At 32.6% G+C, this 9,800-nt stretch overlaps 1 long non-coding RNA gene across 1 annotated transcript in view; it reads right to left on the bottom strand.

Moving 5' to 3' along the window:
* Positions 1–5,967: 5,967 nt before the first annotated feature.
* LOC130239442 (uncharacterized) overlaps positions 5,968–9,800 on the bottom strand; it is a 7,153-nt gene continuing 3,320 nt past the window's right edge. Inside the window, exon 3 of the long non-coding RNA XR_008838692.1 lies at positions 5,968–6,079. This is a non-coding gene — a long non-coding RNA (uncharacterized LOC130239442). The remainder of the gene's footprint in view (positions 6,080–9,800) is intronic.

The following is a 9,800-nucleotide window of genomic DNA, read 5'->3' as shown; positions in this document are numbered from 1 at the left end:
AAACATACTTAAGTGCATTTGCCAGATACTTTTATGCAAACTCCATATTTAAGTTCACGGTGATGAAATGAAGCCAATAACTTTGGTCAGGATAGTGTGTTATGTTGTTTAATTAAATAGTTAGGTAATTTAGTATTGTTAAATGGTTCTGGGTGCTAGCTAGACCAGTGTAAAAATGTTTTTTTCTTTAAGTCTTTCATTCTTTTATGTCTTTTTAAAACATGTCTGTGGGGCTACTATGGCTTTGCTAGGATGTTTTAGATGGTTGCATTCTGGAAGTCTGCTAAAGTGTTGTTTTTTAATTAAGATAATAACGTGGGATTACCAATCACCAGGAAGGTATTAAAACAAGCCATTGATTCTCGGTAATGTGTGTGGTACAAATGTGCCATGAAGCAGTGAACACCAAAAGCATGAAATCATCAAAATCAAAATGATTCTTCATGTCTAATTCAGAACTAATTCAAACAAATTAAGTTATAGGTCTGGGTCAAAAATATAAATTCTCCAATTTTAATTGATCTTCAATATAATGAAATTGCGATTAGTTTTTCACCAATTTGAAGGGTTTTTATGTTGTTCCCAAATCTTGATCAACACATAAGCTGAGAGGTCATGCAGGACACAACATTATGCACTATTTAATGCTGCATATAAGTATGAACAATGCATATAATTTAGTGCATTTGCCTGACACTTAATAACTCCGTATTTAAGTTTATGACAACATAATCAAACCTTTGTCAAGATGGGGAGTTGTTTTAATTGTTTTGAATGAAAGATTATTTAAGATAAATGTACAAAACTATAAAAACAATTGTGAGCACACTTATTAATGTAGTCTAAATATATATTTCAGTAATATACTCTAAGCACCAGAGTTTACCAGCCTTGATATTAAATTATGGTTGGCATGTCTGCAAAACTAACATTTTAGATGGAATGTTGATAACAAATTGAATCAAAACCACATAAAAAGAAATCAAATCAAATTGTCAAACTGATTGCAATACCCAGCCCTCTTAATTTGAATGAAATGTAGCCGAACAAGATTGGATGTTCAAATCAATCTCATCTATATGGGTTCCTCTCGGTTGATGAAAAAAAGTCAGCACGCAGGTGGGCAGAAATATGAAGATGTCAGAGCGATGACAGCGCACTATGTCATAACCTTTCCCTTCATCTCATGGCTTTAATCTCACTTCAGAGTGACAGGTGCAGCAGTCTACCTCTATTCCCCTTTTCTCCGTCTGTCGCCTCCTTTCAACCTTTACTGAGCTCTGAATCTCTCCAATAACTAAAAGCAGCTCTTTTTTCTTTTCCTTCATATTCAATATCTTTCAGAAAAAAAGAAAAGGTTTTATAATCTTTGTCAAATCTTGGTCATAGTACAAACTGGGGGCTCGTCCGGGATTTAAAGGGATAGTTCACCCCAAAATTACACTTCTGTCAGCATTTACTTGTTAATACCCGTTTAAGAGTTGTTTTGTTCTGTTGAAGACATATTTGAAAGAAAAAAACCTCTAACCATTAACTTCCGCTGTATCCGCTGTAAGTCAATGGTTACAGATTTAAAGTTTTTTCAAAATATCTTAGTTTTTGCATTTGAGTGCATTTGGCAGACTATTTCACTTTGGTCACTGGGTCATTTCATGTTCATATTTATTTTCATATTTAATATCCCTCAAAAAGGAAAAAAAGGGTTTTATATTATTGGTCAAATCTTGGTGATAGTATAAACTGGGAGCTTATTCAGGATTTAAAGGGATAGTTCACTCAAAAATGACATTTGTGTCATCATTTACTTGTTATATAACTGTTTGAGATTTTTTTTTTGTTCTGTTGAAGAAAAATCTGTAACTATTACCTTTTACTGCATTAGTTTTACTGCATTATTATTTAAAATATCTTAGTTTGTGGATTTTAGTGGATTTGGCAGACTAGTTTGTTTTGGTCACTGGATGAGTTCATGATCATATTCATAGTCAATATTCCTCAAAAAGATAAAAGGGGTTTATATTCTTGATCAAATATTGGTGATAGTATAAGCGGGGGCTCGTCTGGGATTTGAAAGGATAGTCCCCTTCCCAACCCTGTCATCATTTACTAATGTTTACTTGTTATGCATCTGTTTGAGACAAAATAACATATTTGGAAAAAAGTAAAAACCTGTAACCATTGATTTCTACTGTATTCTTGTTTCCTACTAGGAAAATAAATGGAAGTCAATAGTTACATGATTTAAAATTTCTTCAAAATATCTTAGTCTGTGCATTTTAGTGCATTCGACAGACTGAGTTCATGTTCATATTCAATATCCCTCAAAAAGAAGAAGAAGAAAAAAAAGGTTTTATATTTTTGGTCAGATCTTGGTGACATTATAAACAGGGGGCTCGTCCGGGATTTAAAGGGATAGTTCACACATAAAGCACATTTCTGTCATCATTTACTTTCTTCAAAATATCTTAGTTTGTGCATTTGGCAGAGTCATTTGTTTTGGTCTCTGGATGAGTTCATATTCATATTAGAAATCTCTGAAAATAAAAAGGTTTTATATTCTTGGTCGAATCCCAGTGATAGCATAAACTGGGGGCTCGTCCGGGATTTAAAGGTACAGTTCCCCCCAAAAAATGACATTTCAGTCATCATTTACTTGTTATAAACCCGTTTGAGATTTTGTTTTGGTCACTGGATGAGTTCATGATCATATTCATAGTCAATATTCCTCAAAAAGATAATAGGGGTTTATATTCTTGATCAAATATTGGTGATAGTATAAGCGGGGGCTCGTCTGGGATTTAAAAGGATAGTCCCCTCCCCAACCCTGTCATCATTTATTAATTTTTACTTGTTATGCATCTGTTTGAGACAAAATAACATATTTGGAAAAAAGTAAAAACCTGTAACCATTGATTTCTACTGTATTATTTTTTCCTACTAGGAAAATAAATGGAAGTCAATAGTTACAGGATTTAAAATTTCTTCAAAATATCTTGGTTGTGCATTTGCCAGAGTAATTTGTTTTGGTCTCTGGATGAGTTCATATTCATATTAGAAATCTCTGAAAAAAAAAAGGTTTATATTCTTCGAATATTCTTCGTCGAATCCTAGTGATAGCATAAACTGGGGGCTCGTCCGGGATTTAAAGGTACAGTTCCCCCCAAAAAATGACATTTCAGTCATCATTTACTTGTTATAAACCCGTTTGAGATTTTGTTTTGGTCACTGGATGACTTCATGTTTATGTTCATATTCATAATCTCTCATAAGTATGTAGATTTTTATAATTTTGGTCAAATTTTGGAAATAGTATAAACTGGGGGCTCGTCCGGGATTAAAATGTCCAAATCACATACTTATTTTGTTTAGTTAAATCAAAACATACAACAAAGCATTTTTTTAAAGTTTAATCAGTATGATTTGTTAGGAAGTTTATTAAGGCCGATGTAACTTAGATTGACTAGCTCACCAGTCCTTATTTTAGTTTTATCTGTTTTTATTTTCTCTTGGATTTTGTTTGGGGTTTCCTTGCCAGTAAATTTAATCAATTTTCTTGGTCATAACATAAACTGGGGGCTGGTCCGGGATTTAACTGTCCAATTCACACAGTTATGCACTATTTTATGCTGCATTTAGGTATAAACGTTGCATATACTTTAGTGCATTTGCCAGAAACTCCTTCAAACTCCTTCTTTAAGTAAATCTTTCATGTATTCGAACCAATACACAAGAGTTATTTTGTTTTGTTTAGCTTAATCATAATACACAGAAATGCATTTCCCCCCAGGAGATTTAATGAAGATTTATGAGAAAGATTTTGTTGGGAAGATTTTAATTATTCGTAATTTAAATTAATTAGCTCAACAGTGTTTATTTTAGTTTGGTCTGTTTTGGTATGTTCTGCATTTTTCTGAATTTATCCAATAACTAAAAGCAGTTCTTTTTCTTATCGTTCATATTCAATATCCCTCAAACAAAAAAAGGAAGAAAGAAATGACCAGTAAGGCATTTAGGTTTATCCTTAATTCCTGTCTGGAAGAGAGCATCGTGGGCTGTCAAATGAGACGGTTTTCCATGAAGCAGCTCTTTTAGGGGGTTAAAGAGCCATTAGGGGCTCTAATGAGCGAATGAGACGTGTTCCTGTGGCTCTACGTGACAGCAGAAAGATGAAGTGCTGATGAGTCATTTCCTCTCCACTCGAGGTTTTTTATTAGACCCAGCTGAGAACATGAGAACTGCAGTCTAACAGCCAATAAGAGCGAACTGGAGAAACCCCATCAGAGACGCATCCATAATGAGCTCAGAAAAACTGACTGCAACTCACTAGACACGCTTATCCAGAGAAAATTAACCACTGTGATGTTATGGTGGTTCTATGGTGGCGCATATGAGATAAATGACGTCAGTATGTAATAACGGTTATGATTATTACTGAACTGATATCAAATTGTCCCGTCTGCATGGCGGTGCACCGAAGAAACTATTAATTTTGACACCGCTACTTTTCGAAGGCAAGGTAGAACTGCCAAGCTGTGAGACCCAATGACTGGGTATGAGACCCAATGACCGGGTGAGATCGCGTCCGCATGGCACATGTCGTATGTGTTTGTTTCCATGTTCCACAGGGTTTGTTGCATAGTTTTCGCCGCAATACTGTCAGGGCCGATACAGTAAAGCTGTTGGTTTTGCAGCAAGCGTTTCTGTCAGGAGAGCTGTACGAGAATTGGAGAATGGCAGACATTGTCTTTAATCAGTTGAGTTTGTTACCATTCAGACACATTGTGGATATCCGTGCTTCTCTGTTCGGCATATGTTTAAAATCCTCCATATTACCGGCAGGGTTAATAGTTGGAATAGACAAGGCAAGAGCCCTGCTGCACTGCTATCCACTGTGTCTGCATTCAGGCCCGGGATTCAGGAGTGTTTACATGATTATCTTTATGATAATATAACAAATTGTGGTTATGTGTATATGAAATTACGAATAAGAAATGTAGCAGGACAATAAATTACTGTTTATTTCTTTGCCTTTTAACTTTGTAAACTATAAAATCATGGGTCTCCTCACAGTTTGTGTGCCAAATGACAACAGTTGTTCTCTGCCTTCTTTTTCCCCTGCTCTGCCGGCCACGCCCACTCCTCCCTTTGCTCGCAGAGCTCCACGCCCATCATGAAGCTTTTTTTATTTTAATTCTGAGGTAGACTTGAACGGAAAGAGGGGTGTTATGGCCTTTTAAATGCATACAGATGTGGATCAAAGTGTTGGTACCCTCAGTTTTGTCCAGGCCAGTTTCATTAGCTTGACTTTTTTAATTCTTCTGTTTAACCACAATTAGAAATCAATAAAATTCTTTCACAAATTTCTTCTGTGCTCGCTCTCATGTGGCATCTGTCACTGCTAGGTAACCATCAACAGTTCTCATAAAAGGATGACAAACTAACAAACCCTTGCTGCAGCTCTGATACAACTCTTATTTATGCAAAAAATCTAAAAGCATTGCAATTGCTGGGTACTCTGCATTCATCTAAGGTAATTAGTCTACTGTTATTACTGAAATGTGTTTAATCCACGCAAAGTGTGAAGCTTATTGGTTGATTTTTATCACATGACTCGTGGTGCATTTGTGACATTTTGTAAAGTTGAGATGTTTTCAACTCACTGTGCTGTATCTGCGCCTGGACAACCTATTTGTGATTATTTAAAAGACAGGATGTGTGAACGGCCCCCAATGCTTCTAGGTGGAAATTGTGCATCTGATCATTTAATAACAAGCTATGATTTAATACGCATTTAGCAATTTTTTAAAATATCCAACTACTAGTATGCACATAAATAGTAACTAATGCCAGTAGTATTATGTATGTGTGCATACTCACACAAACAGACAGACATGCACGAACACACACACATGCACGCACACACAAACACACACACATGCACGCACAGCTGTGTAAGGATATGAGTGAGCTCCTTGTCATTGTTGTCTATGGCCGTCTGAAGCTGCTTTTCCAGGTAATGCAGTCGCTCACTGATGAGTTCACAGCGCTCCGTCAGCTCTGTCGTTTCTCCACACAGATCCTGAGACAAACACACACAATCAGCAAGACATCATTATACACACAAACACTGCTCATAATTACCTTTAGCTGGTCAAGAGTGGTGCTAATGCCAATGGCTGCACGAATACAGCATTATATATCTGGATGATGGGTTTATTTACAGCACACTGCAGAAAATGCCTTTCTTACTTAGACTTTTGTTGTCTTGTTTCTAGTATTCTTAAATCAAGAAGCAAAATTATCTGCTAAAGCTTTTTTCTTTTGACAAGATTATTTTGATTGTTTTAAAAAAAACTCACTTAATTGTGACATGTTACTTCTTAAAACAGGACTATTTGCTTTGCTTGTCTAGTAAATGCTTCTTTATTTAAGAATTTGTAGATGTTTGGACTAGAAACAAGGCCAAAAATATTTTTTTGCAGTGCATCTGCAATATCCCACTCTGCATTAAGTGGATGTTTTTGCAACATGGTTTATATGTGTAAATCAGTTCATTTTGGTTTTCTTGTACACCAGAGAAGGCCCTGACGGTGGTAGCTCACATTTAACAAACATAATCTGTGCTTTTCTAGCCAAGGGTACTTTTGCAAAAATCATCGTTAGCCAACTAAGGTCGTAAGTTCTGTCGTTACAATTATTATTAAGTGATTTGGTGTTTCCTGAATAGAATGCAACATTTGAGCAGTATTCGAACATGAAATTCTATTGGAATATGTAAATTTAGCAACATTCTAACATCAAATTATACTGCAATATGTAATTTTAGCAACACGCTAACATCAACTTTTATTGGAATCTGTCAATTTAGCAACATTCTAACATTAAATTCCAATGAAATGCAACATTTGAGAAGTATTCTAATATCAAATTCTATTGGAATATGTAAATTTAGCAACATTCTAATATTAAATTCTATTGGAATATGTAAATTTAGCAACATTCTAACATCAAATTCTATAGGAATATGTAAATTTAGCAAAATTATAATATAAAATTCTATTGCAATATGTAAATTATTAACATTTTAATATTAAATTCTACTGGAATATGTAAATTTAGCAACAATCTAACAAAATTTTATTGGAATATGTAAATTTATCAAAAATCTCACAAAATTCTATTGCAATATGTAAATGTAAATTAACCAACATTCTAATATCAAATTCTATTGGAATATGTAAATTTAGCAACATTATAATATAAAATTATATTGCAATATGTAAATTAAGCAACATTCTAATATCAAATTCTAATGGAATATGTAAATTTAGCAACATTATAATATCAAATTCTATTGCAATATGTAAATTATTAACATTCTAATATTAAATTCTACTGGAATATGTAAATTTAGCAACAATCTAACAAAATTTTATTGGAATATGTAAATTTAGCAAAAATCTAACAAAATTCTACTGCAATATGTAAATTAAGCAACATTCTAATATCAAATTCTATTAGAATATGTAAATTTAACAACATTCTAGTATCAAATTCTACTGGAATATGTAAATTTAGCAACATTCTAATATCAAATTCTACTGGAACATGTAAATTTAGCAACAATCTAACACAATTTTATTGGAATATGTAAATTTAACAACATTCTAGTATCAAATTCTACTGGAATATGTAAATTTAGCAACATTCTAACAAAATTTTATTGGAATATGTAAATTTAGCAACAGTCTAACAAAATTCTACTGGAATATGTAAATTTAGCAACAATCTGACACAATATATTGGAATATGTAAATTTAGCAACATTCTAATATTAAATTCTACTGGAATGTGTAAATTTAGCAAAAATCTCACAAAATTCTATTGCAATATGTAAATTAAGCAACATTCTAATATCAAATTCTATTGAAATATGTAAATTTAGCAACATTCTAATATCAAATTCTATTGGAATATGTAAATTTAGCAACATTCTAATATCAAATTCTATTGGAATATGTAAATTTAGCAACATTCTAATATCAAATTCTATTGGAATATGTAAATTTAACAACAATCTAACAAAACTCTATTAGGAATATGTAAATTTAGCAACATTCTAATATCAAATTCTTTGGTATTTTGAATAATTAATAAAAAAGTCTCTCTCATGTGTAACTTTCATTCAAAGTAATTTATTTATAGTTTAGTTTTAGTGACAATCGCGCTCCCTTCATAGTGCACACTAGTAAAATTATTCATGCCATTTTGAATGCAGCCGTGGCTCATGACAATAGCTATAGGTGACCTACAATATACAAGTGGGAATCTGATACATCTGCTATATAGGGAAATTCATTTTTTTAAAGCATTAATAATTTAGTCTTCATCTGTCTGTGTGTCATCTGGAGTCCTGCACTGACAGTGTTTATTTACGTCAGCGATGCTCAAACAGTCGAGTGTGAGTCAGGTAAGTGGGACAGGTCCGTGCGGTCGGCTCCGTCCCAATTCCATCAACCGTGATTCACAGTTTTCCTCCAGAGCAACTCGACTGATTCACGTCCACCATTTCTCTCTGGATCTGCTCTAATGAGGCCTGTAATCTATTCTTAGAGCTAATGAAACACCTTTTATAGACGCAAACATCACACAGAGGGCGAATTAAAGCACTTGTGAATGAGGCTGGAGTCTCGGGAGACACATTCGGAAACAACAGCAGCAGAAAACGCTCTCTGAGACTCAGTTGTACAGATTTCTAGAGGAAAATCACAGTGGGTGCTTGTCCTTAAAGGTTAATGTGTTCGTTTTACTGCATCTAAAGGACAAGCAACTGCAAATAAAGTCATGTGCAAAAGTTTGGACACCCTGTTAAATTACATGATATCAGGCCGTAATAAATACCATAAATACTCATCAATTTTGGCAGGGACTTCTGGCAACACTTGGTAATTTTCAGGTCTAATAAATTTAAACTCAAAGCTAAAAAAATTTCATAAATTATTTATATTAACAAAGCATTAACTATGACTTTTAGCTTAATATACTATTAATTTATTGCTTATTTATAGCTATCAAGGAATTTGTTAGATGTAGGTATTGGGTAGGATTAGATTTAGATTGAAATCATGTAGAATTGGTACTTAATCTAAAGTGTTATGGATTTTTATACTTCGTTAGTTTATTGCATTGCATTATTTTACATTATTTGAATTAAAATTAAATAAATTATTTAAAAAATCATGTAGACATTAACATTTTTAATTCACATGAAGCTAAAACTAATTAAAAGTCCAAAATTAATAATAAATAAATAAATAATGATTGATTAATTAAACATTAAATGAAAAACTATTCATTGGAAATACATGCATGTGCTGAAATTATGTGACAGAATATTAAATAAATCTAAAAATAAAAACCATTACATTTAAATACCATTACACAGACGTTAACATTTTAATTTCAAATAAAGCTAAAACTATTTAAAAATCCTAGATAAATTAATAAATAATAAACGATTGAATGAATGAATGATGAATGAATGAAAGAAAAAAAAAACTATTAATTGGAAATGCATATGCTGTAATTACGTGACAGACTGGGATTATTGCCTTTAATTACTATAAAAAATGTATTAAATAAATATAAAAATAAAAAAACATGTAGACATTAACATTTTTAATTCAAATAAACTATGTAAAAATTCAAAATTAATAATAAATAAATAAATAAATAAATAAATAAAATGGTTAATAAATTCCATTTAATTTAATAAAGGGAAAACTATTGATTAACTAAAA

This window comes from Danio aesculapii, chromosome 13 (genome assembly GCF_903798145.1).
Source record: "Danio aesculapii chromosome 13, fDanAes4.1, whole genome shotgun sequence".
NCBI classification, from domain to species: domain Eukaryota; kingdom Metazoa; phylum Chordata; class Actinopteri; order Cypriniformes; family Danionidae; genus Danio; species Danio aesculapii.
This window is presented reverse-complemented; position numbering and strand designations above follow the sequence as displayed.